Consider the following 14085-nt stretch of genomic DNA (forward strand, 5'->3'; position numbering starts at 1 on the left):
GCATCTGACCGTGAAGGCAGAAAAAGGCGCCGCACAGCTGAGAGGGACCCACAGCCGACAACTTAAAACTAGACTGACTACTGACACCCCAGAATCACTGACAACTGGAATCCTTTCTTTATCTTGCAGTCAGTAGAATCAAGACCCTTAAAGAAGTCAGAAGTGTCAGACTACACTCACTCACTGTGGAAATTACTTTCTTTTTTTCTTTTTCAAATAAAGCTTGTAAATCCTTGTGCCACAGGTCAGCATTGGGGTTATAATGGCCTATTCTACTCCAGAGCTTTACTATAAATTACTACCACTTATCATATTGTTAGAAATGGTTTGTAAATGTAGTTATACTTTTATTTATTTGGTATCTTGCACATTATTTGGTATCAAATATCCTCTTTACTTGTCATAATGTTTACTGGTAATTTTTTACCCTAGAGCTGTCCTTTTTATATGAACACTTATTGTAAGTGTTGTAATTTGCTTGTAAGGCTGTTTAACCAAAATTGAATTGGAAACCTGCATGTTAATATATTGATTTATTTATTTTTCTGTAATGTTTCAGTGATCTGAAACATCTTGTTTAAATGACAGTTACTGTACTTTGAAATGTAGAATAAAAATGCCAATTGTAAATTTGTCTGGTTTGAGCAATCATTATTCTTGATAAACTGCATGCTATAAATAAATAAAAAAAATATATATAGCCAGAATAAGCGGCGGCAGAGCGCTCGAAAATAGCGTTTGCCTCCGGCGGGCCGCGGAAGGACGGCCTTCAATATAAAGGCGGCGGAACGGCGGTTGGCCCGCGGGCCGGCCGCTTAACGAAGGCGGTAGGAAGGCGGCTGCCGCTTTTAAAAAGCGGCTGCCGCCGGCGGTGCGCCGTCCAACGTGTTTGCGATGTCGCCATTCTGACGCTTCTACTGCCGCCGGAGAACCGACGGTGGTCCGCCGACTCATTGCTATCTGGGTATGGGGGATCCAATCCAATTTATTTAAAATAAATAAATAAAGTGGGGTTTTTTTCACATAGTAGCCTAGCCTACAGAATTATTTTATTGTTGTATTTATTTATGATAATGTATTTGAAGAGTTATTTATTATTATCATTATGGGAGTTTTTTGTCATCCATAGGCTACAGTTTTTTGTGCTTGTTTTATTGATGAGAATATTACTTTACAGAAACTCTTCCTGTAGTAACATAGACTAATTATTATCCATATCTTGTAGAAACAGATTTTTCTCAATTTGATTTGCATGATGATGATGGTTATTGATAAAGTGGAAATAGTTGCATATATTATGCAACATGCTGTCACCGAGGTTTGGGGTTTTGACACCGTACATTTTTATTGTTTTGATTTAGTTCTGAGCCAGTCTTTTATGTTTAGAAAGGTATCAGCCAGTGTTAGGATAAAAAAATAAGCAAGGACAATGGCTTCAAACATTTACAATTTTGGGGCAAAAATTCCCCCATAGTTATATTACATCCTATCCAATTGTATATCTCTCCAGTTTAGGAACTAGTGCCTCTGCAGACACTAGTTGGCCTTTAGTGTTCAACCAGATGACGCAGAGTTAAACAGAGAAGCAGAGAGCTGTAATTGATGTCGTCAGTAACATCATAAGTTGGAATTAACTGATTCAGTTAAATTATTTAACATAAATGCAGGACGTGCTGTTTTATATGCTCAAGTTAAAATGCCTCTGAAAAACCATGGTTCAAATATTGCCCCTAAATGAATAAATATAAATAAATAAAAAGTATGTTTTTGACACTGGCCAATATTATAAGCATGAAAATAACAAATCTCAAAAGGGAAAAGGTCCTAATTTCATTAAGAGGTGAGAAGTCTAGTCAGGCCCTAATTGCATCTCTGTGGATTTATAAAAATAGGCTGCTGCTAACTTTTTTTTCTTTCTTTCTTTCTTTGTTTCTTTTTTTTTTAAGAATTGTGCAATGCAAAGCCGGAACATGCAGTAATGATTCACAACACACAAAGTTTTTTCACTTTCTCACTTTCTCTGAACACAAATGGAAAGTCCCTGTGCTCTAGTGAACCACATGAGGAATATAACAGATTCTTAAAGTGACAAGGGGAGAGAAATTGGACATGCTTTGCAGTTATGCTCCAATGTATGTGACAGAATAAACCCCTCAGAATGTGAATGACCTTTTACAGTGTGCTCAAGACCACATACAGTATTGAGCACATCTGAGTAAACTACATTTTATCTTGACCAATGAGTGTTCAGTTAATGACAGGTTAGGGAAAAGATAGACCGTGTATAAGTAGCAGTGATGATGGAAGGATGCATTTGCAGTGTCCTTTCAGTCACAGGCATTTACATTGATTAACTTTTTTAGAATACATTTAAAATATATATTTTTTAGAATAGTTTTTTTTTTTTCTTCAGAAAACCCCCTAACATGTGGTTCTTCCAAAGAGAAATACCAGAGAATGAATGTATTGTTATTAAAGGGGTAGATGGACCAATAAAATAAAAAAATTACCGAATGGGGAAAATTGTAACGTTGCCTGATTGTTTGCTCTTGAATGCGCACGTGCATTAACTGGACCTAATTTTGATAAACTGTTTCAGTATTTCTAAATAGGCTTCCAAGTTTCAATCCCAGAAGCCTATGGAGGAGTGATCCAGCTCTCAGATTTAATCAAAAATATCTTAATTTGTGTTCCGAAGATGAACGAAAGTATTACGGGGTTGGAACAACATGAGGGTGAGTAATTACATACAGAATTTTCATTTTGGGGTGAACTAACCCTTTAAGTAGATATGAGATGTAGAACCAAGATAGCCACTGACTGGCTTGTCTTTAAAATGGACTTTCATTATTATTGTGTAAGGTGCGATGAAGCCTTTCAATGTAAAATCATCATTCTCCTTACGAGAAAGCATCTATTACACCACTGGGTTAGATGTTTCTGGATTGCACAATTTAGCAATGACAATTGGAACAGAAATTCAAACTGGAAAAATAAGAGCTAGTTGTTTTAGTAACTTTCGGTAGCACTGGATCCAAAAAACTATAGGTCCTCCAGTCTAAAAGCTAAAAAAATAGATGATGCACCAGTGTATCGTCCTTAAGGCTATAAGAGCAGTGAAAAGAAACAATAAACATTTTATTATTTGTGATTAGTTTAATTGCTAGAACAGTAGGATTTCATTTGTATTTATATATTTGTCCTGTTTAGCATTTACAGAGCAGCTAAAATATTGAATTTTCTGGAAATTATGGTTATAAAATGTTCTTTTGAGAAATAAATTTTGAATTTGAGTTTTTATCCCCATTCAATGGAAGTCAATGGTACCAAAACTCTTTGGTTAGAGCATTCTTCAAAATATCTTCTTTTGTTTTCAGCAGAAGAAAGAACGACATGAGGGTGAGTAAATGATGACAGCATCCATTATAATTCAGTTAAACTTAATAACTCATAAGAAGACTGGTGTATTTGTAGAGTTAGTAAGCAAAGGGTGTGACTTGTATATTTTAACACCCGCAGGCAGTTTTGTGTTTCAAATTGTTTTGGTATTCTACAAACCTTTGTATGTGTGTGTTTGCGTATTTGTGTCTGTATGTCAAAAGGCTTCAGGTAAGGTGAGGGTGTGCGGGAAATGTCTCAAGATGTAGTGTGACCTGAGGGCCAGGGAAAACTAAGAGGCTGTAGAGGAGGTGCTCACGATAAGGAGATAATTGGAGTTGTGTGTGGACATGCAAAAACACTTCCCACACTCAAGGCTGGCATCAGAAGCGTGAGAACTGACATCCTATCTGGCACCTGCATGTGCTTGCAGTGTTTGATTCTGTTTGGTGTTTCGATTAGTGTATTTCATTTTGTCAAGTTAGCAGGTTGTCTTAATTCCATGAGTTCCTAAATGACTTCAACACCAGCTCAGTTTTAGAGAATCATTTCATAACTGACTCTTTAAATCTGATAAATCATCCCAGATAACACAGACAAGGCCTCCCTTATAAGGCTGGCCCACACTAGAATCAGATTTTCCAAATTTTCCACAAGCATGACGATAAAAAAAATCATAGATTTAACAGTTTTGTTCAGTGTGTGGTGTGCTGCGATGTGACCAAGACAGCACACCACACACTAACAGATTATCACAAATGACTGTGAACACGGGAAATATCACAAAAACTAAATCAAAATCGCAAATAAATCAAAAACATGGCAGATGGCAGGTAAGAAGAAGGGGCGATAATAGTGTTTGGACTGCTTTTTACAGAAAATTTGCGGGGGGAAAATCAAAAGGTTTAGATTAAGTCGTGTTATGCCTTCGTGTTCTGTCAGCTTGCTTTCTGATTGGGTATCGTTTCGTTCCACGTGACGAATTTACAAAGTGCATGCGTGTTAAGGAGCCTTCACGTACTATGGTAATTATGGTAAATACCAAAAGCCGACGTGGAAAATGCACGTGAACACCCCCTCATGTGGTATTTTCCACTGGGTAGCTCGTAGAATATTTTGATGCACGAGTTGCCGAGATGAGATTTGACCTTTGACCTTTTCAAAATGGTGGAGAGCAACGCAAGAGTCTTGAATGGTAAGCATTGTACACAAAACGTTTTTTGCTACTGTTAGCGGATAGTTTTTGTAGCCTACACAATGTTGTTATTAACAATTGTAATATAATGCGTTAACACTCAGTGTCAGTTTTAAAAATACCGTTATGGTTTGGTGTTACCTACCCAGAGCAGATGCTAGCAGTCAATAGGAGCCTCCTAGTAATAATCTAAAATTGTTTTAGCCAAATAACAGGTCTGGATCTGTGAGTCCATCTTTTAACCACATTACTACAACAAAAGCACTTGAACACAACACACCGGTAAATACCAGTTCACAAGTGGAAAATATCTTTCCATAGCACGTGAAGGCTCCATTAGTCCTCTGGGTTTCCCCCACTGGCCCACACAACAGGATTTCTGATCGTAAATAGTCAACATGGTGGATATTTGCGATTTGAGATTGGTGCGACCCCGACGTTCATCCGAGCAGATTCAGTCACTCTTAACACATCTCACAACACAGGAAAATTTGATAAGATAATCTGTAGAACCATCAAGATAATCGGGACTTTATAGGATTGTCGGAAGGGGAGAATTGGGCCCCAAAACTTTTTATCTCAGAATTGTGTGATATATATGGAAGCTTGTTTCCGCCACTGAATAAATTTTTTTTTTTAAATAATTGCGACTTTTTATCTCACAATTGCGAGATATGAAGTCAGAATTGTGAGAAATAAAGTCGCAATTGCGAGATATAAAGTCGCAATTCTGAGAAATAAAGTCGCAATTGCGAGATATAAAGTCGCAATTCTGAGAAATAAAGTCGCAATTGCGAGATATAAAGTCGCAATTATGAGAAATAAAGTCGCAATTGCGAGAAAAAAAGACAGAATTGCGACTTTTTATCTCACAATTCTGACTTTTTTTCTCACAATTGCGAGTTTACATCTCGCAATTCTGACTTTATAACACATAATTGCGAGTTTATATTTCGAAATTCTGACATCTTTTCTCAGAATTGTGAGATATATACTCGCAATTGCGAGTTATCAGGCCAATTCTAAGGGGGAAAAAAGACTAACTTTTTCCTCTTAGAATAGTTTATATCTCACAATTCTGACTTTACAACACGCAATTTCGACTTTATATCACGCAATTCTGACTTTATAACATGCAATTGCGACTTTATATCAATGAATTCTGACTTTATATCTCGCAATTCTGACTTTATAACACGCAATTGCGACTTTATTTCGCGCAATTCTGACTTTACAACACGCAATTGCGACTTTATATCACGCAATTCTGACTTTATATCACGCAATTCTGACTTTATATCTCGCAATTCTGAGAAATAAAGTCATTGTGAGATAAAAAGTCGCAATTACCTTTTTTATTTTTCATTCTGTGGTGGAAACAAGCTTCCATAGATATAGGCTAATGTCGCAATTGCGTGTTAGCCTATAAAGTCAGAATTGTGAGATATAAACTCGTAATTCTGAGGAAAAAATCAGTAATTATTTTCTTTCCTTTATAACTCCTTTATTTCCTTTATAACTCGAAATTGCGAGCTTGAATCTCACAATTCTGTGAAAAAAGTCCGATTTTCGAGTTTATTTCTCGCAATTGTGAGTTTATATCTCGGAATTCTGCCTTTATAACACGCAATTGCGACTTTATATCTTGCGATTCTAAGATAATAAACTCGCAATTGTGAGATAAAAATTCGCAAATATCTTTTTAAATGTTTTATTCTGCGGCGGAAACAAGCTTCCATAAAAATGTGCTCAGTGAGTCTATTAAAAATGATTGTGATATTTTTCATTTGTAAGGCTAAAAAGAACAGTAGGTATTTTCCTGTGAGTAAAGTCTGTCGTGGACTTCTGTGCATATCTGTGGGGGATCGAGTGAAACCCACAAACCACAACATTCCAGTCGGCACTGTGCACTACAGTTTTCTATGGCTAAAGACCCTTTAATTGGATATTTATGGAGGTTTTATGTGTCAGGATAATCCATCATAATCCATTAGATGTGGAAGTGAGGCCAGCAAGCCGCTTAAATGGTATAATGGGCCACTTGAAAACATTTAAAATATTTTTCCTCACAATAGCACTCCAAAAATGTCTGACAGTATGCTTACAACGATTTTTTGCAAACAAGTAAATATCGCCACTCCAGACCTTTTGATCAGTGCAAGTTTCATTTTATTAACATATCTGTCTCAGTCACACTGCTGGGCTTTATTGATAAACTAGTAAATAAGTAACATACTGCAAAGTAATTATCGTATTGTAGTGGAAAGGAAACTCTCGCGTGAAGGACTGCTCATAGGTGGCATATCAGAGATATAAATCAAAGTTTCCTACAATTGTTTTGGGACTCATGATTATTAGAAACAATGGTGTATTATTAATTAATAAAAACATTAAAATTACTCACCATCAAGTTATTCCAAATCTGTATGAGTTTCTTTCCTCTGATGAACACAAAAGAAGATATTTTGAAGAATGTTGCAACCAGACAGTTGGCACCTATTGACTTCCATATTTGGAGAAAAAAAATGTATATGGAAGTCAGGGGTGTTCAACAGAAGAAAGAAACTCATACAGGTTTGGAACAACATGAGGGTGAGTAAATGATGACAAAATTTAAATTTTTGGGTGATATAAGGTAATATGGTACCTTAGTGATTTTGATGCATAAACATGTAAAAATCGTGCAAAAAATCAGTGGTGTTCTTAAACAATATTATGTCTTACTCTTAACCATATAGTATTAAAGGGATTGTTCACCCAAAAATTCTGTCATCATTCACTCTTCCTCATGTCGCTCCAAAGCTGCGTGACTTTCTTTAAAGAAGATATTTTGAGAAATGTCTAAGGTATTTTGAGATTTTTTTTTCTCCACCGTGGAAGTTAATGGTAACCAAAATTGTTTGGTTCCCAACATTCTAATAGCAAATGCTTATTTATGAAACTTAAGCACAAAGGAAGCAATATTAGTGTGGTTGAGAAGCCATTGTGATGGTCAAAGACAGATTGTCACGGTAGACGTTTTCTCTGTCCCTTCTTGTCTCGTGTTTATGTTGTTGTATGAACGCACGTGTGTGAGGGGCGTGTCTGTATGGCATTACCTGATCCGCTCCAGCTGTTCATCATCACATCACCAGCTGCCGTTGATCATCACCACACTACTTATACTCACTGCTGTTCTCTCATCCTTGTCAGATCTTTGTTTGGTGTGTCCCTGTCTGGTTATCCTGTTCCTGATCGTCTCGTGTCCCGTGGAGTGTTATCGTGCCTAGAGTGTGTTCTTCGTTCACCGTGGATTCTTCGCACCGTTTGTCTTCACTCACCGAGTTGACCATCCAGTCCCTGCGTCACCAATTATTCTGGCTATTGCCGTGGACTGAGCTAATAAATATTCCTTCACTCGCATTTGCTTCCTGTGATCCATTGCACCATGACAGAAAGATCTGACCAGGAAATGGGAGCAGCGAGTGCGTCACCATCCATAGAAGAGTTTGTACATCACAGCATTCAAAGGATGAATTCCCAAGAGAAGGAGATCGGCGACACGGGTCGCGCAGTTCAAGCCTTGGTGACGCAGGTGTCTGAGCTCACCCAGCAGATCCAGCGCCTACGTGTCCCCGCTGCGCCCCCCACACCAGCCGTTCCTCCCGCACCACCAGGAAGCCCCTCCCAGTCGGAGCCTCGATTACCGGTTCCAGAAGCTTATTCGGGTGAGCCGTCTCATTGCAGAGCATTCTTAACCCGGTGTTCTATGCACTTTGCCTTACAGCCACGCACTTTTTTCAATGAACAAACGAAAGTGGCATTTGTATTGACACTGCTGACTGGGAGAGCGGCACTCTGGGGAACGGCGGTGTGGGAGAAACAGAACCCATGCTGTTCCTCGTTCCAGTCCCTCGCGGAGGAGATGAGGAAGGTCTTTGATCGAGCGGTGTCCGGAAGAGAAGCGGCCAGGACGTTGGCTGAACTCCGCCAGGGTGAACGCTCAGTATCCGATTACTCGATCGAGTTCAGGACCCTGGCGGCGGAGTGTGGCTGGAACGAGGAGGCGCAGTGGGACATGTTCCTGCATGGGCTGGCTGACCACGTCCAGAAGGAGATCTATGCCCTGGATCTCCCCACCAGTCTCAATGGCTTAATCGACCTTGCCCTGCGGGTGGACGCTCGACTGTCCAGAGTCGAGCGCAGAACAACTTCCACCCGCCCTCTCGGAGATTTCGACGGTCGGCGATCCAGCGGCAGGGGCGTGGTCAGCCCTGTCGACGATCACGAGCCCATGCAGGTGGGTCGAGCTCGGCTTTCCCGAGAGGAGAGGGAGAGGCGGAGGTCCCAGGGCCTTTGCCTTTACTGTGGAGGGACTGGTCACTTTGCATACAACTGCCCGGTAAAAGGCCAAGCCCGACAGTAAACATGAGGCTACTGTCGGGTGGGATCTCCGCCAGGAAGACCTCATCAGCTACATCAACCTCCACCCTCCTCTCGGTAAGACTGAGATGGTCAACCAACCAGCACGACTGTTCTGCACTGTTGGATTCCGGGGCGGAAGGTAATTTTATGGATTCTAATTTCGCACGCACCTTCCAGATTCCCCTTCGACCCCTCACTCATAGGATTTCTGTTCATGCATTAACTGGTCATGAACTTCCCATCATTTCGCACACCACTGAAGACATCACGCTCATTACTTCTGGCAATCACACTGAGACTATTTCTTTTTTTATTTTGGACTCACCTTTGGCACCCGTTGTTCTCGGACATCCTTGGCTGATCAAACACAACCCCCGTGTGGACTGGATTCATAAAACTGTGCTGGAGTGGAATAAGGAATGTCATAAGTCTTGTCTTGTGTCTGCTTGTTCGTCTGTACCTGTTTCTGTGTTGCAGGAGGAAACAGGGGATTTGTCTAACGTGCCCGCAGAGTATCTGGATCTGAAGGAAGTGTTCAGTAAGTCTCGTGCTGCTTCTCTCCCTCCGCATCGTCCCTATGACTGTGCTATAGATTTACTGCCAGGTAAGTCTCCGCCTAAAGGCAAGTTATATTCACTTTCGATTCCTGAAAGAGAGGCTATGGAGAAATATATTTCTGATTCTCTAGTAGCCAAATTCATTCGCCCTTCCTCTTCTCCAGCGGGGGCGGGGTTCTTTTTTGTGGGGAAGAAGGATGGATCTTTGCGACCTTGCATTGACTACCGAGGGTTGAATAACATCACGGTAAAGAATACGTATCCTTTGCCGTTGATGTCTTCAGCCTTCGAGAGGTTGCAGGGAGCATCTATCTTCACAAAATTGGACTTACGTAACGCTTATCATTTGGTTCGCATTAGGGAGGGAGATGAATGGAAAACTGCTTTTAACACCCCTAGGGGACATTTTGAATATTTGGTCATGCCGTTCGGGCTGTCCAACTCCCCAGCAGTTTTCCAGGCACTGGTCAACGACGTGCTGCGAGACATGATCGATCAGTTCATATATGTCTACCTGGATGACATATTGATTTTTTCTTCGTCTCTCCAGGAGCATGTGCAGCACGTCCGACGAGTGCTTCAGAGGCTGCTAGAGAATGGGCTTTTTGTCAAGGCGGAGAAATGCGATTTTCATGCACAGTCTGTTCCTTTTTTAGGTTACATCGTGTCGTCCGAGGGAATGCGGATGGACCCTGAGAAGATCAAGGCTGTGGTGGATTGGCCAAGTCCAGATTCCCGCAAGGCCCTGTTGAGGTTTCTGGGATTTGCCAATTTTTACCGGCGTTTCATTCGCAATTTCAGCCAGCTAGTCGCGCCTCTGACTGCCTTGACCTCCCCCCGAACTGCGTTCAGGTGGTCCGAAGCAGCCGAGGCTGTGTTCGTTAAACTGAAGAGCCGCTTTGTTTCAGCTCCTATTCTTATAACCCCTGATTCTTCACGTCAGTTTGTGGTGGAGGTCGACGCGTCAGAGGTGGGAGTAGGAGCAGTGTTATCCCAGCGTTCACCTGTGGACGACAAGGTGCATCCTTGCGCGTTGTTTTCACATCGATTATCCCTAGCCGAACGCAATTATGACATTGGTAACAGAGAGTTGTTGGCAGTCAAGTTGGCATTGGAAGAATGGCGCCACTGGTTAGAAGGGTCGGGGGTACCTTTTATCGTCTGGACTGATCACAAGAATCTAGAATACATCAGAACTGCCAAAAGATTGAACTCCAGGCAGGCTCGGTGGGCACTTTTTTTCGGTCGATTTGATTTTACTCTATCTTACCGTCCGGGTTCTAAGAACATCAAGCCGGACTCTTTATCTCGCATATTTGATTTTTCCGAACGCCCGTCTACTCCCGAGTGTATTTTACCCGAGACCAGATTTGTTTCAACACTCACATGGGAGATCGAAGCGAAGGTCAAGAGAGCCTTGGAAGGGGTAACGCCTCCGCCCGGGTGCCCACCGAACCGTTTGTTTGTGCCGGAGGGATTACGGTCAGACGTCATCCAGTGGGGTCACAATTCCAACGTTGCTTGTCACCCAGGAGTTAATCGCACTGGTTTTTCAGTCAAGCAACGGTTTTGGTGGCCACGTATGGCTCGCGACATTCACGATTTTGTTTTGGCTTGCTCAGTTTGTGCCATTGCTAAGTCTTCCAATCGACCTCCGGATGGGTTACTTCAGCCGCTGCCGGTGCCTTCGAGACCCTGGTCCCATATCGCTCTAGATTTTATTACCGCCCTCCCACCCTCTCAGGGTAACACAGTGATTTTAACTGTGGTGGACCGATTCTCGAAGGCAGCACATTTCATCCCCTTACCCAAATTACCTTCAGCTAAGGAGACAGCGGTAACTGTCGTAGATCACGTCTTTCGGTTACATGGCCTCCCGATAGACGTGGTTTCCGATAGGGGTCCCCAATTTGTGTCCAAATTTTGGCGAGAATTTTGTAGATTACTGGGGGCGACTGTTAGTTTGTCCTCTGGGTTTCATCCCCAGAGCAATGGTCAGACTGAGAGAGCCAACCAAGATTTGGAAAGAACGTTGCGATGTATGGTTTCCAGGAACCCTTCCTCTTGGAGTCAGCAACTGTCAATGGTGGAGTACGCCCACAATACGTTACCAGTGTCATCTACGGGCCTATCTCCGTTTGAGTGTAGTGTAGGTTACCAGCCACCAATTTTTCCTAGTCTGGAATCCGAAGTCGCGGTCCCCTCCGCTCACGCCTTTGTCCAGAGGTGTCAGCGCACTTGGACTAGAGCCCGTGAGACTCTACTCCAAGTGGGAGCTCGCACCAAGGCCAAGGCCGATCGCCACCGGCGGAGGCCTCCCGTATACGTCGTCGGTTCCAAAGTGTGGCTTTCTACCAAGAACATTCCTCTCCGATCCGTCTCGAATAAACTTGCTCCCAAATTTATTGGCCCGTTTGCTGTTACCAAGATTGTTAGTCCGGTGGCAGTCCGCCTCAAACTTCCTCTTGCGTACAAGAGAATTCATCCCGTGTTCCATGTATCCAAAGTCAAACCCGTGTTTTATGCTCGCATTAATCCGCCAGTCCCGGTTCCCCCACCGCCGCGACTCGTAGATGGGGAACCATCCTATTCGGTCAATCGCATCCTGGACTCTAGACGGAGGGGACGCGGGTTCCAGTACTTGGTGGACTGGGAAGGTTACGGTCCGGAGGAGAGAAGTTGGGTTCCTGCTAGAGACATTCTGGATCACTCTCTTATCGATGATTACAATCGACAGGTAAGGGAGTCTGAGAACGCCAGGAGGCGTTCTTAGGAGGAGGGGTACTGTCACGGTAGACGTTTTCTCTGTCCCTTCTTGTCTCGTGTTTATGTTGTTGTATGAACGCACGTGTGTGAGGGGCGTGTCTGTATGGCATTACCTGATCCGCTCCAGCTGTTCATCATCACATCACCAGCTGCCGTTGATCATCACCACACTACTTATACTCACTGCTGTTCTCTCATCCTTGTCAGATCTTTGTTTGGTGTGTCCCTGTCTGGTTATCCTGTTCCTGATCGTCTCGTGTCCCGTGGAGTGTTATCGTGCCTAGAGTGTGTTCTTCGTTCACCGTGGATTCTTCGCACCGTTTGTCTTCACTCACCGAGTTGACCATCCAGTCCCTGCGTCACCAATTATTCTGGCTATTGCCGTGGACTGAGCTAATAAATATTCCTTCACTCGCATTTGCTTCCTGTGATCCATTGCACCATGACACAGATGAAGCACTCAGTGTGAAGTCCTGCATAAAGAAAACACTGAGGCAAAGATATCAGACCAGTTTACAGTTCACTTCCACTCTGTATTTTCATAAATAAACTGACTAGTCTTGATGCTTTGCAGACATATTTTATGTAAATAATTGTACATGTGCTGCAGTGGATGATTAGAAGTAAACCTCATAAACAGACTAAGGAAGTAGTATTTTGGTCTTGATTTAGTCCAGGGTTTCTCTGTCCATTACTGCAGCTCTTGCACACCTGATTCAACTCATCATCTTTTTAGTAGTTGCGTGTGCAAGATTAGTGAGGTGTAATAATGTGCCATGCAGGGGGTCCTGGAGGAATAGTCCAGTCATTTTATGAAAAAAGGTTGGACAAATTGCAACAGAAGCAAACTCAACTGATTTTGTATCCTCAATCTGTCCCGAGTAAGGGGAAAAAAAGCCCAGAAGAATCCCATTAGGGGAAAGTTTCGAATAAGACCCAAATAGCCTATTCATACGCATATTCATTCTTTTTCTCACGTGAATAGGGTAACATTTTTAACCTTTAGATATCACCATGTAAATTACTGAGTTGATTACATCAAGACAGACAAAAAATGTATTACAAGTTTTTTTAATGGTTTTTAAATCTCTGCCCCTTATGGTGACATTTGTTTGCCTCTATAGTCTTTTACTGTAATATGTCAACAAGACATTTTCACCTGCATACCCAAAGTTTAGATATGTTGTGTTATTTATGCAAATTAGCATACATAATTAGATTATGCACCGTTTGCCCATGTTAACAAACAATTTAAAAAAACTTGTAATACATTTTTTGTTTGTCTTTATGTAAGTAATCCACTCAGTAATTTTCATGGTGATATCTAAAGGTTAAAAATGTTACCCTATTCACGAATGAATAGGCGTATGGGTCTTTTTCGAAACTTTCCCCTAATGGGATTCTTCAGGGCTTTTGTTTCCTTACTCAGGACATATTGAGGATACAAAATCAGTTGAGAGTTTGCTTCTGTTGCAATTTGTTCTAGGTTGACCCCCATTTTGGGTTAAAATGACTGGACTGAATGGGAAACCTTGGTTTACTTTAAACCAATAGACGGATGGGGAACCTGGACAAAATAGGTGAAGGTCTCTCTTGCTGTGTTCACACGCAGTTCACACTAAATCACCTCACACTTCACAGAGAGTCAGAGGTGTAAATAGCTTTAGGATGTGCAAAAGACTTTATTACTCTTAGTACCAAAAGACAGGACGTTATTTACAGTATTTATTTAAACTTAATACTTTACATTGCAGGAACCTCAAAGATGTTGATACAGAACTATTA

Source organism: Rhinichthys klamathensis, unplaced genomic scaffold (assembly GCF_029890125.1).
Source record: "Rhinichthys klamathensis goyatoka isolate OS25496 unplaced genomic scaffold, OSU_Roscu_1.1 h1tg000019l_1, whole genome shotgun sequence".
Lineage (NCBI taxonomy): Eukaryota > Metazoa > Chordata > Actinopteri > Cypriniformes > Leuciscidae > Rhinichthys > Rhinichthys klamathensis.